Consider the following 9063-nt stretch of genomic DNA (forward strand, 5'->3'; position numbering starts at 1 on the left):
CAAAGCACCTGGCCTCATTTGTACGTTATATAAAGCAGGAACTAGACAAAGTACTTTAACTACTTATTAAATACATTGTCAATTTACTTTGAACATGTATGAAAAGCGCAATGCAAACCTTCATTCTTTATGCGGCTTTGTTATTTGCAGAAATGTAATCCATGTGACCATTTAAAAATGGTAATGTGCATAAACGCTTCTGTGCCGTTCAGTCTCCTACTTACTTAACCACATAATATGTTTCAATTCCAATTACACATTATGAAATACAATGATTACTGACTGCCAGTGGAGGAAACAATGTAAAAATGCACTAGAATCATAGATTGGGAAAACGTCATCGTGCTGACCACAGTGTTATTATGTGTCTTGCCTGTGTTCCCAACTTCTAGCTGCAGAACACCACGAAAGTATTGTTGTTAATAACTTTTCAACATTTCCAGCCTGTCAACTGTGCCCCTTCAATACACAAAAATTATTTCTTCATATTTTCCCGATTACTGACTGCAGTCCTAGGTTGCGGGTTCAAGTCCCACTCATGGTGTTTTCTCATTGACATGCCACCCTCTAATTGAAAAATCATTGCTTCATGTCTGTTCAAGACACTCAGATCATTGCAAAACATGAGTAAAAATAGCAAAAGAACATACAACAACATGCTAACAAACATGTTGAGATAGCCAGACAAGAAAGACAACTTCTTTGTGCAGGGGTACAAATGCCTGTATCAGTGTTATGAGAAAGTGCATGTACTTCCTAGTAGCAGCTGATATGCTAGGCTCTCGTGGGGAAGGCGATAAAAGAGTTTCAAACACTGCAAAGATAGAAGAGTTTGTACTAGCAGAAAGGTTTTGCTGCATCGCATTCTTGCTACCTAGAAAGCTTTCCTAAATGATATACGAGTTAGGATACACACATGTACGCATTAAAGTATGACAACAGCAAAAATGATGCAGCAGCTGTTTCTGTTCAGCACAGACTAACAGATAAAACGTGTGCAAACTTAAAATTGTGCCCAGATATTTAAAAAAAAACATGAATCCAAAACCCACATGATGCAAGTAGTAACTGCCCGGGCAAAAAATACTGAAACTGTATTGCATTGCTGTATTTGTTGAGAAACAATGCACATTTGTTATTGAAAACCACAGGCAATATATACACATATTGACAATAGGCATTTTTCTTGACCTAAGAAAGGCATTCGACTCTATTCAACACGAAATCCTTATTGGAAAGCTACTGCTAAAGCTATGGTATTTGCGGCATAGCCCTTGATCTCTTCTGTAGTTATTTGTCCTGAGGACCACAATATGTCAGGCTGCCTGGATACAAGTCCCTATCTCGTGAAATAAAATACGGTGTCCCACGAGGTTCTATGATAGGTCCAATTTTATTTTTACTGTACATAAATGATACAGTATCGGTACCTTGGAGTTTGGTTTTAAGAAAACCTTTCTTGTAATTTGCACGTTGAGAATGTCAGTACAGATATCTCTAGAAGCGTAGGGGCCCCATACTGCATCATAAATTTAGTTCCTGAACAAGCAACAAAAAGTGTGGACATCACCCAAATTTACTCCAGACTTTATTATTGTTGTTTAATATGGGGAACAGACCTGGGCAAAAATCACTCATGAGCGCGCTCACTCATGCTCACTCTCGCTCAATTCGGCTAATGAACTGAGCGGACCATGAGTGAACCCGAGTGAGCGAGCCGTGAATTGAATGGGCGGTGAGTGAACGTGAGTGAGCGGGCCGACAGCTGAGCGGGCTGTGGGTGAGCATGAGTGAGCGGGCCGAGAAGTGAATGGGTAGTGACTGAGCGTGAGTGAGCGAGCCAAGAGCTGAGCGGGCAGTGAGTGAGTGCGCACTGAGTGAACGTGAGGGCGCGATTCGAGAGTTGAGCGGCCAGTGATTGAGCTTGAGCGCGCGAGTCTGGAGCTGAGTGGCCAGTGGGGTTATGAACTGAGTAGTGACCGGCTCATTTGCATATGCTCACTAATTAAATAAACCTAACTTTTAAATTTTACTTCGCACACTTAAGGAACCTCTGTTTTACGCATCGGGACCTTCAGCGAAAAATATTGCAAGAAGAAAACAGCGTCGACACTTAGTGATTTTTCTGAGTAATTAACTGGTTTCGATTTACATAGTTCTTGCGCGGAGCAGTGCACCAATGTGCTCTTTGGATCAGCTATATGGCTGTCAATTTTGTGTTCATCCGCTCGGTTGACACACAGGGGTGATGGAAGATATAAGGAACAGCCGTAAGAGCGCAAGACGCTTAGCAGGCGGTGAGTGTGCGTGAATGAGCGACCCAAGAGCTTAGCGGACAATCAGTGAGCATGAGTGAGCAAGCTGAGAACTGGGTGGGTGGTGAATGAACTTGAGTGAGCGAGTCAAGAGCTGAGCGGACGGTGAGTGAGCATGAATGAGCGAGCCGAGAGGAGTACAGAGAGGAGGCCGTATACCTGTGGATTACATGAATAATTAGCACTGTACTGCAAAAAGGGGCCGGGTGCTTTGTCAGGCTTGTGCCTTTATACCCGGCACCCGCATTTCTGTGTTGTAGAAATGAAAATAAAAACAATAATAATAATAATAATTTGTGTGTGAGTACAGAAGCAATTCCCACATGGTGAAAACTAGTAGCAGAAATCAAGCGCAGTAGGAACCCCCACAGGAAACGTGGAGATGAAAATGAGTTGTCTCCAAATGTTTCTGGCATCGCACAGCATTTTGTGGCACTACCCCTAATTTTTTGCTGCCTGCACACGTGCGCCTACACCTTGTAGCCCCAATCGCGGGAGTGAATAAACATTTTTCAACTAGGCCTCTTCATTTTCTAGTGCCGCAACTGTATCTATTACAATGCTGCCACCTAGCATCGACTGTCTGCAGACTGTCGTTACTGTAGGAAGCGAAACATGAGTGCTATCTGGCGAGGTGTGCAGAAACTGCATCTATGTGCCAACACTCTTCAAAACAGAACTTCCTCACATAGCATGCTGGAGGCCAGCAACTACACACAATCATCAAAAATATGTGAAGTGCACGGGGGCACACTACTTTTTGTGACAACAGACACCTTTGCATAAGTGTCACAAAGAGGTGTACACCTCTCAATTGCAACTGATCGCAGGAGAGAGCGATGTCGTTCGGGATGACGGTCGGCTAGGATTGCATTAATGCGGTGAAGTTCTGTTATAAATAAAGATGAGTGTCGTGCGGGTGTACCCGCAGATACCCACTCAAGTTTGTTATTCGCGGGTACACAATTCCGTGTCATCGCGGGTAAGGTGCGGGCAGACCCGCAGTGCCTTCGCAGATTATGTGGGTATACCCGCGATACCCACAGGCACAAACCCAAACCTGTCGGATTTTGGTGTATGACCCGATTCATTGCGAACATTTGGCCCAAAATACTTTCCAAGACATTCTGTATCCAATTGATCATCTCAAAATAAAGCTGTTGTTTGCCACACATAGGCTTAACTTTGGCTATCTTTCGACACTATGACTGGTACGCTTTGCATCAGTAAGCTGGCAACCATGTCAGCAGTCACCACAGCGTATGTGTTGGAAAAGTGGCTCGCTAACGGATATTGTCCCCCGCATCAATAAATCATTTCATGCTGTGACGATCATGTGGTATAACTGAAACATGCATACGCATTGGGCTGCGGGTATGTGGGTACGAATTTTTATACCCACACTCATCTCTAGTTATAAGAGAGCAGGTGGCATATTGTGAAACGGATACACAACAAACATTTCATATCAGTGTTGATCCCCGTCATGCGGACAGATGGTGTGCCATAATACAGAAAGGAAGCTTTCAAGGCTTGTGCATTCAATGTGTACTTGCGTCACGCCCTTGCCCAGTAGCTAATATTATCTCTGTATGCTCTTGCCAATCATTGCAGAGCGCTCTCGTTCAAGGTCTATGTCAACAGTCCAACCAAAAATATTGTTTTGACCTCAGACAGCCCAAAAACGAACGCATCCTCTGCAAGTACAGCAGTCAGGAAGAGCTAAGTTTAAATTTAGACATTCCCCTCCTATTGATATTTCAACTGAATTGCATTGTCACAACAAAGTGCAAGTGTATTTTGTGTAGCGTATGTGTATTTTTTTAAATATGCATCTGGGAAAAGTGTTATTTATAACATGTTAGCATTCAGAATTTGGATGAAGGACATGCCCTTCAAATTGATGTCATGTAGTGGTTACTTCCTGTGCTGGAATATGTCTTCACCATAATATATACATTCATTTGCATGTGTCATGCAAATTTGCAATACAAAGCTCTTAAAATTTGGTGGAAATTAGTGAAAGAAGATAACACTGATGTTGCAGTACATGTCAGAAGGACATGTCGCATTATATATTATATTATTATTATTACTAATGCCATTTAATGCTTCATGTCACAAAAAAAAAGACTAGAATCCGGAATGATGCGAAAGTAGGGAACTGCACACTTGCTTCCATCAGCTCCACGATAGAACTGTCGAGATTATAATGGTATTATAATGGCAAAGCTCCATAATGAAAAGATGTTGTGGATTCCAAATGCGCAGCAGAAGTCTTCGTCTATGTTTTACACCACACCTTTTTTTTAATGCCATGACATGACGTATTTTCACAAGGCTCATCTATATTAGGGCAGGCATACTTTGATGAACCGTAATTGTAGCAGAGCTACTTCTCTAACGTACTCCCACTACTAGCTGTTCTTAGGCACAGAAGATTTGTTTGTGCTATCAAGTGCATGCTGAAGGGCATGAAATGACTGCATGACATAACTGGCCAAAGGTGTCATGGGTGAAAAATGGTGGGCAACGAGAGAGAGGCTGGGAGATATGAATTTTTGTTTCAGAAGGAGCAGTAAAGTAAAACACAGAGAAGAAAGTACAAGATTATATATATATATATATATATAAAGTGACCGTAAAACATTTAATTTTTGTGAGCCCCTAACTGTCGCAAACTGAAATAGTTGTGAATTTTTAAGGGCATACAAAAATTTCTACACAAGCATTGCACAGACAGACAAAATACAAAAATGCTGTCACAAAGGAGGAAGTCACAATGAAGTTCGAGCAGTTATCACAGTCTAGCTTTAAGGACAAGCTTTCCTGCACAATCTGCACCAGATTGTGCACAAAAGTTTGTCCTTAAAGTTATCCTAACAGTTACGAAAACTATTTTGGAATCTGGAACTTTATCTTCCCAGTTGGTTGTACAGCTGACCGGTAAACATTTGAACTGCTTTACAGCACAATCACGATATCGGGCTTAGCACGAAGTAAGCCAATCAAACCGCTAATTAAACCACGCGAAGAAATTTGAGGTCGCGAAATTGAAAACTCATACAGCAATTAAATGCCCGAGAGAATCAAGTGGGCACGCTGACGTAGCATTGGGCGTGCCGCGCACTAGCTCAAACCCGATTGTTCATCACCACTGTCATCACAGGCGACGATAGCGACCGATGCAGAAGCGATAGACAATTGGAGCAGAAGCCGTTTGGAACATACGTATACATTGGCCACAGGAGTAGCGTCGGTTTGATTCAATGCACATCAACGACGTGACAAACATACTAAGTGGGTGTTGTACTTTTTTTTTTTTTTTCCTCTAAACGGATCCCACAACATCCTGGTCAAGACGTCCTGACATAAATCTCCACGACCTATTTATCATAGACAAGTTAGAAGCAACCCCAGCAGTGACAAGTAGGTATTATTCGCGTTCCGGATTGCATGGACCGACGAAAAAAAATGGTAAACTTCCTGGAATCTCTACCCGGAATCTATTTTGCACAGCGGAAATGAGGCTTAGTGAATCACTTAAGAGGGACAACCACACGTGTTACCCACTACCCCATAGTTTCTCCTCTGGCGAGTATTGCGTTGAACAGCGAGTTTTGACCTAATAAACCCGACGTACATTTCAAACGGTCACTCCCTTCTGATCTCACTGACATGTCTAATGGAGGCGTGAGTACTTCACGAACTGTGAACACAGCCAGCTGCCTCCACCGCTACGGAAAGAACGTCTTGCCAGTGACATACCTATATCTCCACTGCCTCATGAACAGAACACACTGTGTTCCCCAACTCAAAATGAATTCATTCTCTTCCCGGAACTCTCTTATGTACGGTATCGCTATTGGGCCTACTTTTGACAGTTTCGCTGCAACGTCCTACATGTCTTGACAAAGCAGTTAATATGGTTTCGGTCATGTGTCTGCTTCGGCAGATCAAACAGTAGGAAGGAGAATTTCTTTAGAGAAGTGCTATTACCACTGTTGCACGTAACGTTGAGCGACGTAAATCGAGGTAAGCGAGACGCACGAAGCACTTGTGAAGGCTACATTACAGCACCAAACTTCATATTCCAATATCCAGGTGTGTTTCCTCTACACTGATGTGCAACACAAAAGCATGAAGTACAACGGCGCACCAGAAATATCTCTCACATTGCTCCACACATTGAGTCAACTTGGTCTACATCCACATACCGTATCGCCAGATCGCCATTGCATGACGTCACTCAGGCCCTCTCGCTCCCATTTTCTCACTTTCCCACGCTCCCAGCAGCTACAGCTACAACAGCTAGCGAATGCCGCGCCATCTGCAGAGGCTGCCCCTGCACAGTTTTAGTTTCGTTTTCTCAGGGTGAACGCGTCACGGTGTGTACCATGGTTATTTCCATCGTACACACCATTCAGTAGGACACATCGGCGCAAAATGGGAGTTTGACCAACAGATGAGATTAAAGAGTGAAGCAAACCGGTAAAAAGGAATAATGGCGTAGTACGGAACCTATAATTTAGTCGTTCTCTCTCTCTCTCTTTACTTGTGCATTCGAAGTCGCAAAATAAATGTATTATTTCCACTGCAACAAACATATTATTTGTTCACGCAATCATTTTCAATTTTCGAATGCCACTCTTGCTTCATGACAAGATCGTACCAACACAAACAAATGTAATTCTATACATTTTCCCCAACAACACTTGCCTCTCGCATCCCCCCCCCCCCTTGCATGAGAAGGGTGCCATGCGTGGATCTCGTGCTAGTCACAGGCACGTCGGTGGGCACCACAAGGTATATCTTGACACTACCTATCAGAATATGCTGTAGGGACACCACGTGATACACGTCGTGTCGGATCGAGGGGAACCACCGGGAATAAGGGACGGCGGGATGCTAGTGTTCCTGGAGACTTAAATTGTTTCCATTGTTTGGGAATAGACCTCTCCCTGTTTGCAAATAAATGACGTCATAGTGTTCGACAGCGCCACCAATTTGGTAGAGTTGAACTACGCTCGAAGCTAGCGGCGAACGAGGTCGCGCCCGAAAACCATGGTCTTGAGGGGATTACGATGGTCCCTGATAGGGACGCGACCTTCGGTCCTACTTTTCTTTCAACAGGAGGCAGCGAACAAGTGCCTATTCGTGGAACCCTGCCCCCCCCCCCCCCTCCCTTCCGATTTGTTTCGGTTTCAGTCTGTCTACCAACGTCTTGATGACGTTTCTCGGGTAGAGATCTATTGTAACGGCCGCGGAGAGCTACACTTCCCTGAGAATATGGGAGCCTTCGTCCAATAACCTTGCCTGTATCTATCTGCCCATCTGCCTGTACCTATCTTATCTTTAAAATAACCTTCAAACACGCGGCCCGCGGACCACCTTTGACCACCTTTTACTCTTATCATCGTATCCGGCGTGTCCATGTTTAGCAACACACATATGCGTGTATGAACACTTGTTGTCGCCCATGAGCCTGAAGACGTTACGGTCACAGCAACCTGGTATTCGCATGCACGTTGGTAAACTAACACGGTTAAGATGGAAATGGGAAAGAAACAGAAGAATACATAAAAAAAAAAACGAAGAGGGAGCAAGGGGCGTTGTATTTAAAATTTTTATGAGTCACATTAAAGTAGCAAACCCGAAACCATCGAGTGTCAATAAAGTCAGCTTACTCTTTCTCTTATTTTTCTATTTCTTTTTCCAAGTGGAAACTGTAAGCAAATGGCAACGATACAGTGTGTAAACAGGAGATCATTTCGGTGCTCTCATCGAAAATCGTCATAATCGTTTTTAGAGAAGTGCATATTTGTTCACGAATCGTTTTCCGTATTTTCAGTACCCTATTTTGAAAGGCATGTTATTTATCTCTCTCGGTATCTCGAGTGGGGTTTCTCAGTAATGGATTGTACACACACCGTCGGGCCCACAATAACTGCACCGCTCCTGATTTTGTGTATACTTTTATTTGATTGTATTTCTGGGTATTTTGTGGTAATTACCAGTGATGGCCACTAACTACTTCTACAGTAGTTTAACTATAACTACTAACTACTTTGCGATTGAGTAGTTTAACTAGTAGTTCAACTACTTTTCAGGGGCGTAGTTAAAACTACTTCTTTAACTACTGCAATGTAGTTTAACTACATCTATAACTACTTAACGTTGTCCATCAACACCAATCCCTTGTAGTGTTCTTGGACACCTAAATATGAATCACAAGCAATGACAAACTTTGGCTCAAGCCATTGCTACGATCGTCAAACACAAAGCTTGCGGCGAAATTCTTTTTGTGCCTACGCGATAAACTAAATTGCAGAATTATTTCACAGCAAATGAGGCTTCACTAGACAAGCATTATTTATTTATTTATTTATTCACATACCCCAAAGGCCATACCCTGGGGGACACCAGCTGATACGTGACAAAAGGACGAGGAATGGTTGTTCACGAAAGTGGACTGGAGGCGGTCAGTTAAGAACATATTAATCCAGGAGAGAACATGTGCATCAAGGCCTAGTTGTGAGAGTTTAACCATTAATCTAGCGTGCAGTACAGAATCAAAGGCTTTAGCAAAGTCCGGGAACATGGCATCTGTTTGAGTAGAACTGTCCATATTTGAGTGGAGGTCGTGGATAAAACCAGCTATATAGTTGTGAGAAATTTTTACGGAAGCCATGCTGGCAGGGGGAAAAGTAAGCATTTGACTCTAGGAAGTTGATTACCTGCAAATACA

The 9063-nt window shown here is 43.1% G+C and overlaps 1 protein-coding gene across 2 annotated transcripts in view; it reads right to left on the reverse strand.

The window, feature by feature from the left end:
- Window positions 1–6608, reverse strand: part of LOC135400706 (phosphatidylinositol 4-kinase beta-like) — a 30376-nt gene extending 23768 nt beyond the window's left edge. The window contains exon 1 of one of the 2 annotated variants that reach the window (XM_064632565.1): window positions 6533–6608. The gene's annotated coding sequence lies outside the window, so the exon portion shown is untranslated. Of the gene's footprint in view, window positions 1–6314 lie in introns of both variants that reach the window. The other variant, XM_064632564.1, reaches the window with a different exon arrangement.
- Between the last annotated feature and the right edge of the window lie 2455 nt (window positions 6609–9063).

The sequence above is a fragment of the Ornithodoros turicata genome, chromosome 7 (genome assembly GCF_037126465.1).
Source record: "Ornithodoros turicata isolate Travis chromosome 7, ASM3712646v1, whole genome shotgun sequence".
Lineage (NCBI taxonomy): Eukaryota > Metazoa > Arthropoda > Arachnida > Ixodida > Argasidae > Ornithodoros > Ornithodoros turicata.